Source organism: Bubalus kerabau, chromosome 19 (genome assembly GCF_029407905.1).
Source record: "Bubalus kerabau isolate K-KA32 ecotype Philippines breed swamp buffalo chromosome 19, PCC_UOA_SB_1v2, whole genome shotgun sequence".
NCBI classification, from domain to species: Eukaryota; Metazoa; Chordata; class Mammalia; order Artiodactyla; family Bovidae; genus Bubalus; species Bubalus kerabau.
In genome coordinates, this window is record NC_073642.1 from 19,137,929 (window position 1) to 19,155,502 (window position 17,574).

The following is a 17,574-nucleotide window of genomic DNA, read 5'->3' on the forward strand; positions in this document are numbered from 1 at the left end:
AGGGTGAATTCCTGAATTGTGTCTCTGAATGTGAAGCTTACTAATCCATCTTGAAAAATTAGTTCAGGGAAGGAACAGCGTGGAAGACTTGCAGTGTCACAGGAGAAATGATTATTGGAGACCAACTGTCCACTTTCCTGTTCTCTCCCAGACACCTGAGTACCCTCAAATCCCACTGCAGGCTGTCCCAAGGCATGTTTGTCAGTACATTTACAGAGGCTCTAATTAATTCTCTGTAATTGCATAGTATTTTCTGCCTCTGTTTCTCTTCACAGTCTCAGCCTTGAAAGCAAGATGTTCCACCCCTGGAGACTGCCCTGGTAAAAAGCCTATTAATAAATAATTAAGTTTGGAGACCCCTGCAGGGGTGAGTCAGGGCTGAAGATACTGCGGAAGCCGTCTCCATGGTAATGTACCAACAGGAACTGAACTGCTCTATTTCCCTTTTTCTGAGTGTGGAGAGACTCAAGGCAAAGGCTTAGATAACAAGAGATTTGTTTGGGGATTTTTTTTTTCTTTTTGAAAAATCTGCAATTGAATTCAGAATTCGAGAAAGGCTATGTTTATGGCAAATGAAATACAATCCACATCTGTGTGCAAAACCTTCCCCTATTTCTCACCATTCCCAGCTCATCCATCTCATCAGCACCTGCCTCTGGCCCATCCCAGCTCTGTCATGCTATGTATAATACAGATGGTTGGTACTGATATCCACTGATAGCTCTACCACTGGGTTCTTGCCTAAAAGTCTGCTTACTTTTCTACCCCTCTCTTCTGAATTTGCATTGTAATTTTTTGTAATTAAACATCAAGGCTGCAAATTGTAACCCTGCTTATTTAACTTACATGCAGAGTACATCATGTGAAATGCCAGGCTGGATGAAGCTCAAGCTGGAGTCAAGATTTCCAGGAGAAGTAACAATAACCTCAGATACGCAGATGATGCCACCCTTATGGGAGAAAGCAGAAAGGAACTAAAGAGCCTCTCAGTGAAGGTCCAAGAGGAGAGTGAAAAAGCTGGCTTACATCTCAGCATTCAAAAAACTAAGATCATGGCATCCGGTCCCATCACTTCATGGCAAATAGATGGGGAAACAATGGAAACAGTGACAGATTTTATTTTCTTGGGCTCCAAAATCACTGCAGATGGTGACTGCAGCCATGAAATTAAAAGATGGTTGTTCCTTGGAAGGAAAGCTATGACAAACCTAGACAGCATATTAAAAAGCGGAGACATCACTTTGTTGACAAAAACCTGTCTAGACAAAGCTATGGTTTTTCCAGTGGTCATGTACAGATGTGAGTCGGATCATAAACAAGGCTGCACACCAAAGAATTTATGCTTTCAAACTGTGGTGCTGGAGAAGGCTCTTGAGAATCCCTGGGAATGCAAGGAGAACAAACCAGTCAATCATAAGGAAATCAACCCTGAATATTCACTGGAAGGACTGATGCTGCAGCTGAAGTTCCAATACTTTGGCCACCTGATGCGAAGAGCCAACTCATTAGAAAAGACCCTGATGCTGGTAAAGATTGAAGACAGGAGGAGAGGGGGCAGCAGCGAAAGAGATTGTTGGATGGCATCACCAACTCAATGGACATGAATTTAAACAAACTCTGGGAGATTGTGAAGGACAGGGAAGCCTGGCGTGCTGCAATCCATGTGGTCACAGAGTAAGACATGATTCAGTGACTGAACAACAACAATTTAAATTTATATTCTGCAGAATAGAAAGAAAGTGAATTTTGAAATGAAGCATTCTGGGTTCCACTCCTAGTCTCTATTATTCACTAACTTGTGATTTTAAAAAGTTACTAGGCCTCTCACTATCTGTTTCATTGTGCATAAAATGGAAGAAATAGCTCCCTTGTAAGAAGGCAATGGCACTCCACTCCAATACTCTTGCCTGGAAAACCCCATGGACGGAGGAGCCTAGTAGGCTGCAGTCCATGGGGTCGCTAAGAGTCAGACACGACTGAGCGACTTCCCTTTCACTTTTCACTTTCATGCATTGGAGAAGGAAATGGCAACCCACTCCAGTGTTCTTGCCTGGAGAATCCCAGGAAGGGGGGAGCCTGGTGGGCTGCCATCTATGGGGTCGCACAGAGTCAGACACGACTGAAGTGACTTAGCTGCAGCAGCAAGGTTGCGTGAAATTTAAAGAACATAGCAAAAAGTAGGGGTTAAGAACCTAGATTTTTTGCATCCAGTTGTCTGGATCTGAATCTTTTCTTTGCGTTTTAGTCACTTTTAGGACAGGTTACTTAATTTTTCGTTTTAATTGAAGTATAGCTGATTTACAGGGCTTCCCTTGTGGCTCAGCTGGTGAAGAATCTGCCTACAATGTGGGAGACCTTGGTTGGGAAGATCCTCAGCTTGGGAAGATCCCCTGGAGAAGGGAAAGGCTACTCACTCCAGTACTCTTGCTTGGAGAATAAGATTTACAATATTATATTAGTTTCTGGTGTGGTGGTTTGTGGTTTAATAGCTAAGTCATGTCCAACTCTTGCAATCCTATGGACTGTAGCACACCAGCCTCCTCTGTCTGGAATTCTCCAGGCGAGAATAGTGGAGTGGTTTGCCAATTCCTTCTCCAGGGGATCTTCCTGACCCAGGGATCAAACATGGGTCTCCTGGACTGCAGGCAGATTCTTTATGTACTGATATTCCATTTAAAGTTATTGAGAAATAATAACTGTATTTCTCTATGCTATACAATGTATTATTATTGCTTATCTGTTTTAAACACAGTAGTTTGTACTTCTTAGTCTCATACCCCTTTCTTGACTTCCCTCTCCTGACTGGTAAACACTACTTTCTGCTTTATTAAATCTATTTGCTTAATTTTTTAGACTCCACATATAAATGATAACATGGAGTATTTGTCTTTCTTTATCTGACTTATTTCACTGAGCATTAAATCCTTTAGGTCTATGTATTTATTGCAAATGGCAGACTTTTATTCTTCTTTATGGCTGAGTAGTATTCCACTGTATGCACATGTGACATCTTCTTTATCCATTCATCTATTGATGGGCACTTAGGTTGCTGCCATATCTTGGCTCTTGCAAATAATGCTGCTATAAACCTTGGGGTGCATTTATATTTTTGAATTTGTGTTTTCATTTTCTTCAGATATATAAACAGGAGGGCAATTGCTAGAGCATATGGTGGTTCTATTCTTATGTTTTTGAGGAATCTTCACACTGTTTTCCATAGTGACTGTACCAATTTTCACTCTCACCAACAGTGAACAAGCATTTCCTTTTCTCCACATCTTCACCAACACCTGTTATTTGTGGTCTTTTTAATAATGGCCATTCTGATAGGTGTGAGGTGATATCTCATTGCGGTTTTGATTTGCATTTCCCTGAAGATTAGCAACACCGATATCTTTTCATGTGCCCATTAGTCATTTGTCTGTCTTCCTTGGAAAAATCTCTATTCAGGTCTTCTGTCCATTTTTTAATCATGAGTAGTATGGATCATTGAAAAAGGAAGAGAGTTCCAGAAAACCATCGATTTATGTTTTATTGACTATGTCAAAGCCTTTGACTGTGTGGATCACAATAAACTGTGGAAAATTCTTCAAGATATGGGAATACCAGACCACCTGACCTGCCTCTTGAGAAACCTTTATGCAGGTCAGGAAGCAACAGTTAGAACTGGACATGGAACAACAGACTGGCTCCAAATAAGAAAAGGAGTACATCAAGGCTGCATATTGTCACCCTGCTTATTTAACTTATATGCAGAGTACATCAAGAGAAACGCTGGGCTGGAAGAAGCACAAGCTGGAATCAGGATTGCCGGGAGAAATATCAATAACCTCAGATATGCAGATGACACCACCCTTATGGCAGAAAGTGAAGAAGAACTAAAGAGCTTCTTGATGAAAATGAAAGAGGAGAGTGAAAAAGTTGGCTTAAAGCTCAACATTCAGAAAATTAAGATCATGGCATCCAGTCCCATCACTTCATGGCAAATAGATGGGGAAACAGTCGAAACAGTGGCTGACTTTATTTTTCTGGGCTCCAAAATCACTGCAGATGGTGATTGCAGCCATGAAATTAAAAGACGCTTACTCCTTGGAAGGAAAGTTATGACCAACCTAGACAGCATATTGAAAAGGAGAGACATTACTTTGCCAACAAAGGTCTGTCTAGTCAAGGCTATGGTTTTTCCAGTAGTCATGAATGGATGTGAGAGTTGGACTGTGAAGAAAGCTGAGCGCTGAAGAATTGATGCTTTTGAGCTGTGGTGTTGGAGAAGACTCTTGAGAATCCCTTGGACTGCAAGGAGATCCAACCAGTCCATCCTAAAGGAAATTGGAAGGACTGATGCTGAAGCTGAAACTCCAATACTTTGGCCACCTGATGTGAAAAGCTGACTCATTTGAAAAGACCCTGATACTGGGAAAGATTGAGGGCAGGAGGAGAAGGGGACAACAGAGGATGAGATAGTTGGATGGCATCACTGACTCAATGGACATGGGTTTGGGTGGACTCTGGTAGTTGGTGACGGACAGGGAGGCCTGGAGTGCTGCGGTTCATGGGGTCACAAAGAGTCAGACACATCTGAGCGACTGAACTGAATTGAACTGATTATTTACTATTAATAGCTGTAGATAACTACTGAAATCTTGGCTTTTTTTTTTCTTTCAATATCACCAATGACAATTATTAAGAGAAACCCAAGCAATGTAAGAATGACTCATCTACTGTTGAGAACTGTCCAAATTTTATTCCTCAAACGGACTTGAAATTTGTGGTTACCACCATAGATAAAGGTTCCTGATGCCACAGGAAGCAGCCTTCATGATAACTCTGGATTTTGAAAAGTCTCTAAACCAGAAATATAGGAAATAATATCTCAGAATCACCATTGGCCCCCCATGCAATGAGAGCTGTCGCCTCACAACTTCTCAGCTGTATCCTCGACTCAACACAGCAGGAAAAATACTGCAGGCTGTTCTCTTGCCCCTTTTATAAAATGTGAATTTTGTAGCCACAGATAAATTTCAGCTTTACCCACCTCACTTCCATCTTATCTGTGTCATATTAGTGTCTACAAATCCTACACGAGAAGACAACTCCGAAAAAAGAAAAAAAAAAACCCTGCCATAAGATCCTTGATTTTCTTTCCTTTCCATCAAGAATGTTTCATTTCCTGCTGTGGGAAGCAACCTCTTGTCTCTTCCTGCTATCTGGACTTTTGAGTTTATCATTTGGGTCTTAGACATTCATCAAGACCCTGTGTTCTCTGGGGGGCAGAGTTTTGGCCCAAGAGATGTGTTTCTTCATGCCACGTGTCTGCAGTCCTGTCTAATGTATTCTCCTGTCTGGGCGTCATCTGTGATCTCTGAGCTCTGCTATTGGCTTTCTATCCATGTTAGTCACTGTGTATTTTATAAACAGCTTGACGGATGGGTTCCACTTAAAGTAATGTGGTTTCACCCCAAATGAATGCTTAGGAGCAGCAGATGAAATTTTAGCTCTCTGAAATGCAATGGATGTAAATCAGATTAATTGTCTCACTGACTCTGGGCACATCCGGGGATCTCATTTCCTGCCCAAGTTGCTGGAGCCTTCCCATTAACTTTTGGCAGGTAACTTGGTCAGGCCCAGCCATTCATCACCAGTAACTGCACTGAAAACACACCAGGTTGAAAATTTTGACAAGTAGATTGGGTCCTGCTTTCCAGTAAAACAAATTTCAGTAAACCAGCACATTTGGCTTTTTTTTCTTTTTCTTTTTCACTCTTTCCTCTACCCCAGAAAGAATTCCACATGTGAAGGTGGAATATACAAGGGGTTCTTTTTCTTCTGCTGTTATTCTAGGAAAGAGGCAAGACCATGTGGCTACTGAGTTCTTTTCTGGACAATATGCAATTTCAAGAAAGGAAGTTCATGCTAGGCCACCATTTCTAAGTTCTCCTAAGGTTTACTGAGCTTTTCTCAATAACAGAGGTAGGCACTACACAGGTTTTGTGATTAAGTTAGGGAAAACTAATATCCATATAGATGGTTGTTACTAATATTCATAGCAAGTTTATATATACTAGCCAGAATCTAGAAACACCAAAATGTCCATCAACAGGTGAACAGATAAACAAGTTGTTACTGTTGACAAGTTGTTATTGTCCGACTCTTTGGTGACCCCATGGACTGTCACCCGCCAGGCTCCTCTGTCCATGGGATTCCCCGGCAAGAATACTGGAGTGGGTTACCATTTCCTACTCTAGGGTACCTTCCAAACCCAGAGATCGAACGTGCATCTCTTGCATCTCCTGCATTGACAGGCAGATTCTTTACTGCTGAGCCACCAGGGAGGCCCTAAACCAGCTGTAGCTATTCTATATAATAATATCAAAAAGAATTAACTATTGATATGCACAACAACATAGATGAATCTTAAAATAATTATGCTAAGTGAAAGAAGCCAGATCCCCTGCCAAAAAAGTACCTGCTATATGATTCTGTTTACATAAAATTCTAGAATATGCAAAGGAATGTATAGAGTCAGAAGCATACTCGTGGTTTCCTGGGGATGTAAGAAGGGGATGGGGTACAGACAGAAAAGGGTGGGTGGGAAGGAGTGCAGTCAGCGGGGCACAAGGGAATTGGGAACTGATGGATATAAATTCCACATTTTAATTGTGGTGATGCCTTCACACATTTGTTTTTTATAAGCAAATTGCATGCTGTAAAGAAATAGTTTATCGAGTATCCATTAGGTCTTAATTAAAACAAAACCAAAAACCAGGGATCAGGAGTCAAATTTCTTGGGTTCATATCATGTCTCCAACACTCCTGGGATGTGTGATGCTGGCAGTTTTACCCATCTTCTTTATTCTTAATTCCTCAATCATGAAAGGGGAAAAATATTAACCTATCTAACAGGGTTATTATGGTTATTAAGTATGTTGATCCTGTGAAGCACTTGAAGCAATGTCTAGCACCTAATAAGTACTCAGTAATGTGTTATGATCATGTTTATTATATGCCTGGTACAGTGTTTGCCGATTTATAGACATCATCTCATCTGACTCTCCCAGTCATCTGGTGAAGTGCTCGTGCTCATCACACCTAGAGGCAGAAACTGATGTCCCTTGTTGCGTAGCTAATGACAAAGCTGTAATTTACTAATCCAGCCTAACTCTGGGTCCCTCATGCTGCCTGTCAATAAGCCACAAGTCCAGCCCAAGGCTCAGAATAATCTTAATGGATACTTTCCTTTTAAAGGATACTGTCTGCATCTGGAGGAAAATGAATTGCTGAGGACTATTGTACAGTGTTCCCCTTCATGGGTACTGTGAATTTCTGGATTGTATTGGCTAAAAGATTTCCGGGCTTCTGGGTAACTTCAGCTAAGTTCTCTGCATGCATGCCCCTCATAACTGGGCACCATGTATAAGATTTTCATAGCTTCAAACATTATTTTCTTTATTTCTTCCTTTTTTCCTTCTTTTTTCATTAAATTTTTTTTAACAATTAATGAGCACTCAGGTGAGTATAATTAGTGTGAAGTAAAGATTTGCAATAATCAGGGAGTCCAGATTAGGGTTATTTCACATACAAAATCTACAGAACCTCATCCTTATGTGCTTGGTGTATCTGTCCCAGATTCGCTTGCAGGAAGGAGGTAACATGGTGATGAGAGTGGAAGAACATGGAACAAAGAAGGAGGGATGCTGGAGGTTCATGTTCCATCACTCATTATCCTCCTGATGCTGGACAAGTCTCTACATTTCCGTGAAGTCCAGAATGTTCTGTACAGCGGCAATAATAACTGCTTTGAATGGCACTTTCTAGTTCCATTCAGTATGCTTGCCTGGCTTGTCGCTTCTGTTTCTTACAACAAGGTAAGTATTATTATGTTCACTAATGGAAATGGAAGTTCAGAGAGGTTAATCATTGCCTTTTAAAGATAGTTTGTGGAAAAATAGTGAACAAAACCCTGCACACAAGGCCCCCTACCTTATAGAACTTATGCAAGTGTCAAGAAAGATATCTGGGAAGGACTTTCCTGGTAGTCCAATGGTTAAAACTCTGGGCTTTTACTGCAGGGGGCACTGGTTTGATCCTTGGTTCTGGCCAAGAAACTAGAATCCAGCATCTTGGATGGCGCTGCAAGAAAGGAAAAAAGGGATAATTAAAAAAAAAAAAAAGAAATCTGGACAAAAATGGATCTGCAGAAGAAGACTAAGAAAATAATTTCATGTTTGCAAGACAGTATGCAAAAGAAAGGAACAAGCCAAAGTTCATTATGATGTTCCCAGAATGAACAGTCTTTGAAGGATCATTATAAAAAGTGGTGAAGAACCCACCTGCCAATGCAGGAGACTTGAGTTCGATCACTGGGTCAGGAAGATCCACTGGAGAAGGAAATGGTAACCCATTCCAGTATTCTTGCCTGGGAAAATCCCATGGACAGAGGAGCTTGGCCAGCTTACAGTCCACTGGATTGCGAAGAGTCGGACACAACTGAGCGACCAAACAACAGTATAAAAAGCCAGGAAAAGGAATATTATTAGGTGACATGAAAGCAAGGTTCTGATTATTTTAGAAATTTCTTAAATGTATTCAATAAGGTAGACATGAACTCCCATCCCAAGGTAGTTCCAAACCCTGATAGAAAATTCTTGGCTGAATAGGGATGAAGAAGGCAGGGGAAGGAAGAGTTTGACCCTAAAGAGAAATCTCTTGTCCCTTTAAAAGTATGCAATGATCCAGAAATTTGACAAGTGTTTTGTTAGAACTGCAATGAGAGTGAGATGCCGCTGACATAAAGGGCCTCTCAGGTGAAATACATGGGAAGTATCAATTCCAAAGTGTCTTCATCTCAGTAAGAAATCCTTCTGCTGAAGCCTTATTAAGGGGGTACAGTGTTTAGCCTTCAGGGACGCATGAGGAGCGATGCTCCATGCCCTCCTTGGGGAATGAAAACAAGCGTGGCATTTTCATCTGTATTTTCCTAAATGTGTCCTAGTTCCTGTGATGGGATCCCTAAGTATTTTTCTAATGGCTTATTTCTACCAAAATGCACTATTTGCATTTTTCCAAACTGTATTCTTTAATTCGTATTTCCTAACTATGTTTCTGTACTCTCCAAGTTCACTCTGCTAATCAAATCAGCATCCTTGTCAAGTTTAATTAATATACTGTGTGCTCTCCCTTCCACATCATTAGGAACTGTGCTGAATAAGACAGGGTCCATGCTGCTGTCCTTCAAAAAGGCTTTCATTTCTACCACCTTCCCTTTTTATACAACCAGCCAGCTCCTGGCTGCTGCAACTGTTCACCTCCATGCTGACTGAAATGCCCCAATGGGCTATCGTTCCGTGAAGTGCTCTGTGCAACGTGTTAATAAAGTCAAGACCAGGGACATCCACAGTATTCTATTTGTTCTCTCATTTGCTTATTAAAGCCAATAATGAAGTTGAAATTTGTCTGGCAAGATTTCCTTCATTATTAGTGCTACAATTAGGTTCATATTTGTTGTTCTCATTTAGAGGTTTAATGCGTGCATGCTCACACACACACATACTTCTTATAACTTGAACGTATTTTTTTTTATTTGCTATTAAGGAAATTAAGTTCAGCTTTAAGCCTGTGATACAGATCACATTCTGGAAGAATCATCTGGAAATCAACAACTAATGTCTTGCTTTTTAAATTCCAAGAGGAATCATAGCAGGCCATGGCCTGTTTGCCAGGGTATTGCTGAGGGTTGGGTTTTGTGGGGCTAGAGTAGAACTTGAGGATTCCTACTGAATCCTACTCCAGGTGCCAAGAATAATCCAAAGCTCACTGTGAAATGCTAAGGTTTAAATGTGTGTGCTTAGTTGCTCAGTTGTGTTCAATTCTTTGTGACCCCAGGGACTACGTTGAATAAAACTGGGTCCATGCTGCCGTCCTTCAAAAAGGCTGTATCCCCCCATGGACTGTAGCCTGCAAGACTCCACTGTTTATGGGATTCTCCAAGAATACTGGTATGAGTTACCATTTCCTTCCCCAGGGGATCTTCCCTACCCAGGGATCGAACCCGGGTCTCCCATATTGCAGGTGGATTCTTTACTCTCTGAGCCACCAGGGAAGCCCCAACATTTAAATAAAGGAGTGGGAGGGAAAAAATCCAAGTGTCAAATCCAGGAATCCTAGGCAAAAGTCAAAGAAAGCAAATAAAGGCATAATTGTGTGGACATATCATAAGAGACAAGGAAAGTACTAAGCGGAGATTGGGGGAGTATTTCCATGAGCACCCAGAACATAAATGGGTTGGGGAGATTCTATCTTGGCAGTAGCTGGAGCTTGCTGATGCAATTAAAGAGTGGATCAAGACCATTGGCTTCATCTTCACCAACCTAGGAGGTAAGGACTTTTATCATAGGGAGTGAGGATTTAGAACAAGAGGGTGGTCTTAAGATAATCAACATTTCCTTTAGGTTCCAATGCTCATATATCGCACATACTTCATTTTGCATTCATAGTGAGAGTGTCCCAGATGGAGAGCATTTCATTCATTGGACAGAGCTCAGAGAAGCATGAAGCAGCTGAAGACCAAAGGGAGGTTTGAATCAATGGGGAAAGGATTTCCTTGCTGGTCCAGTGGTTAAGAATCTACCTTCCAATGCAGGGAACTCGGGTTCAATCTCTGGTCTGGGATGATCCCACATGCTGAGGGGCAGCTTGAGCCTATGTACCTCAACTATTGAGCCCCTGTGCTAAAACTCCTGAAGCCCACACACCTAGAGCCTGTTCTCTGCAACAAGAGAAGCCACTGCAATGAGAAGCCCTCACACCACACCTAGAGTAGCCCCCGCTCACTGCAAATAAAATCTGAGCACAGCAACAAAGACCCAATGCAGAAAAAATAAATTATTAAAAAAAAAAAATCAATGGGGCACAAGGTTCAAGGAGGGTGTCAACCAGTTGAGGCTTGTAAACAGTGACCAAAGGAATATATTCAATATGTAAGGTGCTTTAGATTAGTGGCTAAGGGCAAATGAACTCAGTAAAAGTTTAAGCAGGGCAATGACATTAATCCTCTCTGCTGTTTGGAATGATGAGTTTGGAGGCAAGCTACACCCTGCATTGGGTAGATTGGAGACAGGATACCTAATCAGAGACAATTGTAGGAGTTCAGGGAAGAGTCAATGGTGGCCTACGCTCGGAGATAGTAAGAAAAATGTGGTCAAGGGATTTTCACTGGTGGTCCAGTGGTTAAAATGTGCCTTCCAATACAGGGGACTTGGATTTGATCCCTGGTCAGAGAACTAAGGACCCCAAGTGCCACAGGGCACTTAAGCCTGTGCACCAAAACTACAGAAATGTCAGTGCTACAAACTAGACGAGCCCTGCACCACAACAAAGAGCCTGCATGCCACAATGAAGCCCTGACACAGCCAAACAAATGAATAAATAAAAAGAAGATTCTTAAGGAAGAAAATTACAAAGAATATATGGTCAATGCTAGCTGTTAGAAGGTATAGAGGATGTGACTGGAGGGAGAAGTCCAAGATGACTTCCAGGCATTTGCATGGACTCATCAAGTCTAGCGCTACCATCACCAGATAGGGACCAACTGAAGACAGTGGATTTGCATAAGAGATTAATAAATTCAATAATACATATGCGCGTGTGTGCACTCAGTCACTCAGGCCTGTCCAACTCTTTGTAACCTCATGGACTACAGCCCACCAGGCGCCTCTGTCCATAGGATTTCCCAGGCAAGAATACCGAAGTGGGTTGTCATTTCCTCCTCCAGGGGATCTTCCTGACCCAGGGATCAACCCATCTCCTGCACTGCAGGCAGACTCTTTACTGCTGAGCCACCAGGGAAGTCCAAAATAAAAAATATAATAACCATATTCATTTATATATATTATATATATATATATATTTGCTGTTCATAGATAGATGATAGATTGATAGATGGATATACAGATATTATTGATATATATATATTTATTTATTCACTTCCAAATATTAATCTCATGGGATCTTCACACTGTTCCTATGAGATATGGGGAAAAACTAAAGACACACAGTCAGTCAAGCAGAGAGCCAGGTTCAAAACCAGTGAGGCAGAGTGCAATTGAGCTGAGTCTGCAATAGACTCTTGTGGAAAGGCCCACAGATCTGGATATCAGGAGAGAGGTCTAGGTTAAGTCATGGAGAGGGAATGCAGTTCCCAGTATTTACATACCCAAGAGATTCATCCAAGGAAAATAGATTTTCATTTCTCGACTTCAACCAACATTTATTTAACCCTGATATATGGAAAGTATTATACTGCAGACACAGGAAAGACACCGACACTTATCCGTGTCTCCTTAGCCGCATATTCTTCCTGCCCAGTTAATAGCATCAGACAGCTGAGAAGACACGCAATGATTCTCTTCTTTGAGCCTGGAGTCAGGACTCATCTTTTCTAAGACTGGATGCACATCAGAATCACCCACACATGGCATTTGAAAAATACAAATGCTTAAGCCCCACTCCAAACCTACTAAATCTACATCACTCGGGGTTTTGTTGTTATCTTTAGATTAACAGGCGTTGCAAATGCATAGCCACGATTGAGATTTACTGTTCAATAGACCCAAAACAGAACTGGAAGTGAAGGTACTAAAGAAAGTCAAACCATTGGGAACTGAAAGATGCCTAGAAGAAATAAGACCATCGTTATTAAACTTAGCTTCTCTCCCAGGCCCTGAATGAGATGCTTTGCGTACGTTATTTAATTTCACCTTGGGCAAGACAGTAGTTTCAATTATCAGCATTCCGGGACTTCCCTGGCAGTCCAGTAGTTAAAATGTTGCCTTCCAAAGCAGGGGGTATGGGAAACCAAAACATAAAGCAGAATGATATTGCAGCAAATAAAGACATCAAAAAAAATAGTCGTCATTTTATCATGGGGAAACAAAGTCATGGAGAGATTAAAGATCATTTTTATCTGCTGTTTTCTACTACAGCATATGTGTGTGTATGTTTGTGTGTGTGTATTCTTCCTCCCCATGCCAATTCCCAAATGGCTTCTTATTCTTATCAATATGTTTTACATTAGATGGGAAATTGGTAGCACATTGTAGGCTCAGAAGACTGGAGAAACTGAGGCAGACCAGACAAGGGACCAAGGTGCTGTGGGAGTCAGCTGAGAAAGTTCTCACAGAAGAGTGTAACTGAAATGCCCAGTTGTATTTGTATCTGTGTCTGTCACACCTTCAAGCACCTCAGCCCAGAGCTTGACTCTCTCTCTTACTGATGCAACTAAGAGCCCTGAACAATTAAACAACCTCTCAGCATATGAAACAAAGAGCCAAATCACTGCTTTCATGAGCAAGAAAGAGTTATATGTACAAGTTGCAGATTCAGGAAGTGCTATGATCTAAGTGTTTGTATCCCCTACAAATTTATATGTCAAAATCCTAACTGTCGAACAGTGATGAAGACTTAGAGAACAGACATGTGGGCACAGGTCAGGGAGATTAAGATCTGCATAGCTACACTACTGTGTGTAAAATAGATAGCTAGCAGGAAGCTGCTGTGTAGCACAGGGAGCTCAGCTCAGTGCTCTGTGATGACCTAAAGGGGTGGGATGCGGTGGGGTGGAAGGGAGACTCGAGAGGGAGGGGATATGTGTATACATATAGCTGATTCACATTGTCGTACAGGAGAAACTAACACAACATTGTAAAGCAATTATACACCAATGACAAAATTTAAAAATATGTTTGTAAATGCAAATAATAATAATAAATTATTTATATTTAAGATAAAAAACATGACTTCTAAAGGTGATACTATTTGTATGCAGGATCTTTGGGAGGTGCTTAAGTCATGAGGATGTAAGACCCCTCCCCTTTCCCCCATATGGAGACACAAGAAGTTCTCCATCTGAAAGAGGGACCTTGGCTGACAGTTCTGGCACCCCGATCTTGAACTTCCAACCTTCAGAACTATGGGAAATATATTTCTTTTGTTTGTAAGCCAGCCAGTTTCTATGGTATTTCATGATAGCAGCCCCAGTGGACTAATACAGGGGATAAAGGTGAGAGCTGAGTTTCTACAGAGTTTGGAGAGTATTCAGTTTGAGGGCTGGAAGGCATTGCAAAGCAGTAGCAATTGGGGACCTCCTGACATTAAGTAGAGGAAGCTTGGTTACTCAAGTGAGGCTAGTTCTGATTAACTGACTTTCAGAAAGGCTGCATGGAGTAAAGGTATTGCCAACTGGCCTATTTCAGAAGCGAGAGACTGTTGTTGGTGGACTGGCCTTCAGAAGTTGTTTAAAATTGTCATGATTAATTAACCATGTTTATAGCTACTTTAGCAGGAGACACAAGAGATGTGGCTTCTGGAGAAGGAAATGGCAACCCACTCCAGTATTTGGCCTGGGAAATCCCATGGACAGAGGAGCCTGAGTCCATGGGGTAGCAAGAGTCAGACATGACTGAGCGACTACACAGCAGCAACGTAGTTACTTTTGCTTTGCTGATACAGCAAAGTCTGATACAGAATTATCAGACTCTTCCTAAGAGGATAGAAACTGTTATTCTCAAAAGATCCATTGGTGACATAGCTGGGTGAGGCATTTGGATCTTTCACTGATACTAACTGGAATTGGGCTACAACTCAAAATCACAGGTAGATGTGAAGTGTGCAAAAATGATCATTTCTAACCAGTATTTCCCATGAGAGCCTTATCAGACTATGCAGCTGATCATTCCAGTAGTGTTTTTATAGAAACTAAAGTAACCAAAAAGAAAGAAAGAAAGAAAATCTGGTTACACCTAAATGTTTGACTCTTTAAAATCTTACTTTCTGTTTATATGTACATTCTTTAAACACATAGGGTGCTTTATTATTGCTGCATTAACTATTTTAATAAAGTGGTTTTCTCTGGCTATAAAAGGAGATTATCAAGTGAGAAAGTCTGCTGGTTAACCGGCCTAGGGCAGAAGCCTAGCTGAGTGGATTATGAAGTCATAACCAAGTCCCCATTTGTCACCAGGTTTCTGCTTGAACTATACCAGCTAGGTGGAATTAAAAACTCTCTTGAGTATGCTCCTGTGATCAGTAGACTAAACCTCCACTGCAACTCTACCCTCACAGCCTCCTCCTCCATCCAGTGAGCGCTGGACCTGCTCTGCCTACTGCCGCATCCACCTTCCCCAACCCTCCCAAGAAAAAGACTGACTATTTGAGTATCTATTTTCTAGATTGAGGTTCATGAAGACAAACTGCCCTTGGGTAATATCTAGTTTGGACCACATCTACACAGGACTTAACTGGCTTCTTTCTCATCTCAGTGAGAAATAAATGTCAGATTTACTTGCATAGAAATGTGTGGATCATGGAGCTTATTTTCATGGAGCTTATTTTTTAGCATCTCATTTTATTTTTATTTTTTTTTATTTTTCAGATGGCTGCTTCCGTGTTGATGCAGAGATGCAAACTTTATTATTCTTCATTTGTTCCAATTGAGATACAGGGTCAGAGACTATCTGAAGGACTCCAACAATCTGTTTTTTGTTTTTCTTTTTTTTAACTAAATTCATTTATCTCTGCCAGAGGGCTTGCTGTTGTTCAATCGCTAAGTTGTATCGGACTCTTTGGGACCCCGTGGACTGTAGCATGTCAGTCTCCTCAGTCCTCCACTATCTCCCAGATTTTGCTTAAATTCATATCCATTGCTGATGCTATCTAATCATCTCATCCTCTATTGCCCCTTCTCTTCCTTCCCTGAATCTTACCCAGCATTGGGGTCTTTTCCAATGAGTCAATTCTTTGCATCAGGTGGCCAAAGTATTGGAGCTTCAGCTTCAGCATCAGTCCTTCCAATGAATATTCAGGACTGATTTCCTTTAGGATGGACTGGTTGGATCTCCTGGCAGCCACCACTCCTAATCCCACCCCGGGACTTCATGGATCTCAGTCAAGAAGGCAGCCAAGTGCTAAACTCTCTGATAATCACTAGGCTCCCTGCAGTCCCTAGGCTGATCCTATTAAGACTTTCTCCATGTTTGAACGAAATACCACTTGTTTTGAAGAGCGCATTGCAATGTGACGATGAGGTATATTGGATGTCATGAGTTTCCCCACCCGGTTTCTCCTTTTGCACCATTTTAGAAATGAATTCATGAAAAGAGCTTTCTAAATTAAAAAAGAAAAAAAGACTCTTAATATTCCAAACAACCTCCCAACTTGTCTTTATCTTAATCTTCTTGTAGAGATGTAGCCCTCTCCAAAGTGAGTTGCTCCCCTGATACTTATAATCCCTTTTATTCAAACTCCCTTTGATTCCCTTGTTCATCAGACAAGCCCTCTTTTTCTCTGACCGTTGCCTGTCTTCCCCTGACTCCTTCCCTTCTGCCTACAACTGTTTTCAAAACGGTCATCTCATCATTCTCCCCCTCCTTCCCTTTGTCCTTCTGTCGTCTCCTAGTCACACCTTGGCTCACCTGTTGTCTGCTTTCATCGTCTTCCTAGATCTTCTAAGTATTTCACTAACATCAGTCTAAGCACCAAATCCAGGCTGCAGCCTGCATAACTTTATGTCGCTATTTGGCTCAGCTGTCCACTCCAACCTTCTCTTCTCTTAGCTTCCAGAACCTTCCATGTGGTTCTTGCTTCTCTGACTCTTCCCTCCCAGCACCACCCACCACCCCCCCCTCTGGCTTCCTCTGCTGACACTAAACACGTACATGCCCAGTATCTCATGTGCAAAAGTCTTTGCTTCATATTCCACACCATTCTTACTTCATGCCTTGCAGTGATTCTTTAACACCGGTGACTTCCAAGTCAATCTCTCTTTTGAGCAACAATACACAGGCTTACCCAGCTACTAAACTTCTACAGAAAGCATAGGGTTAGGGTTAGAAAAAGCATGATGATTTAAAAGTATTAAAAATTGAACCTAGGGACTTCCCTGGTGGTCCAGTGGCTAAGAGTCCATGCTCCCATTGCAGGGAGCCTGGGTTAAATCCCTGGTCAGGGAATTAGATCCTACATGTGGCAACTGAAGACCCTGCATGCTGCAAGGAAGATTGAAGATCCCTCATGCCACACCTAAGGCCCAGCTCAGCCAAATAAATAAATAAATCATTGACTCTAGATTCCTACCTGATGTGAAGAGTCAGCTCATTGGAAAAGACTCTGATGCTGGGAAAGATTGAAGGCAGGAGAATGGTCTGACAGAGGATGAGATGGTTGGATGGCATCATCATCTCAATGGACATGAGTTTGAGCAAATTCTGGGAGACAGCAAAGGACAGGGAAGCCTGGGGTGCTGCAGTCCATGGCATCACAAAGAATTGGGCATAACTGAGTGACTGAACAACAAAGATTCCCACCTGCTCTCCAAAATCAAGTTCTACCGTAGTCACTCCTTTCAATAATTGTACCCACATTCACCTAGTTACCAGGTTAGAACATTTACAGATCATAATGCCTTCCTTTGCCTTAGACCTCAATTCAGGCAGACCCCAAAGTCAAGTTGATCACCATGTCCTGTGACTTTTCCTCAGAAATAGCTCTGTTCTGCCTTCTCCCATCTCCGGGTAGGCGCTT

The 17,574-nt window shown here is 41.7% G+C and overlaps 1 long non-coding RNA gene across 1 annotated transcript; it reads left to right on the plus strand.

Annotated features, from left to right (window-relative positions):
* Positions 1-7,551: 7,551 nt before the first annotated feature.
* On the plus strand, positions 7,552-15,691 carry LOC129633989 (uncharacterized). The gene is made up of 3 exons (XR_008705346.1): positions 7,552-7,865; positions 9,883-9,995; positions 15,428-15,691. It is a non-coding gene; the product is annotated as an uncharacterized LOC129633989 (long non-coding RNA).
* The last annotated feature ends 1,883 nt before the right edge of the window (positions 15,692-17,574 follow it).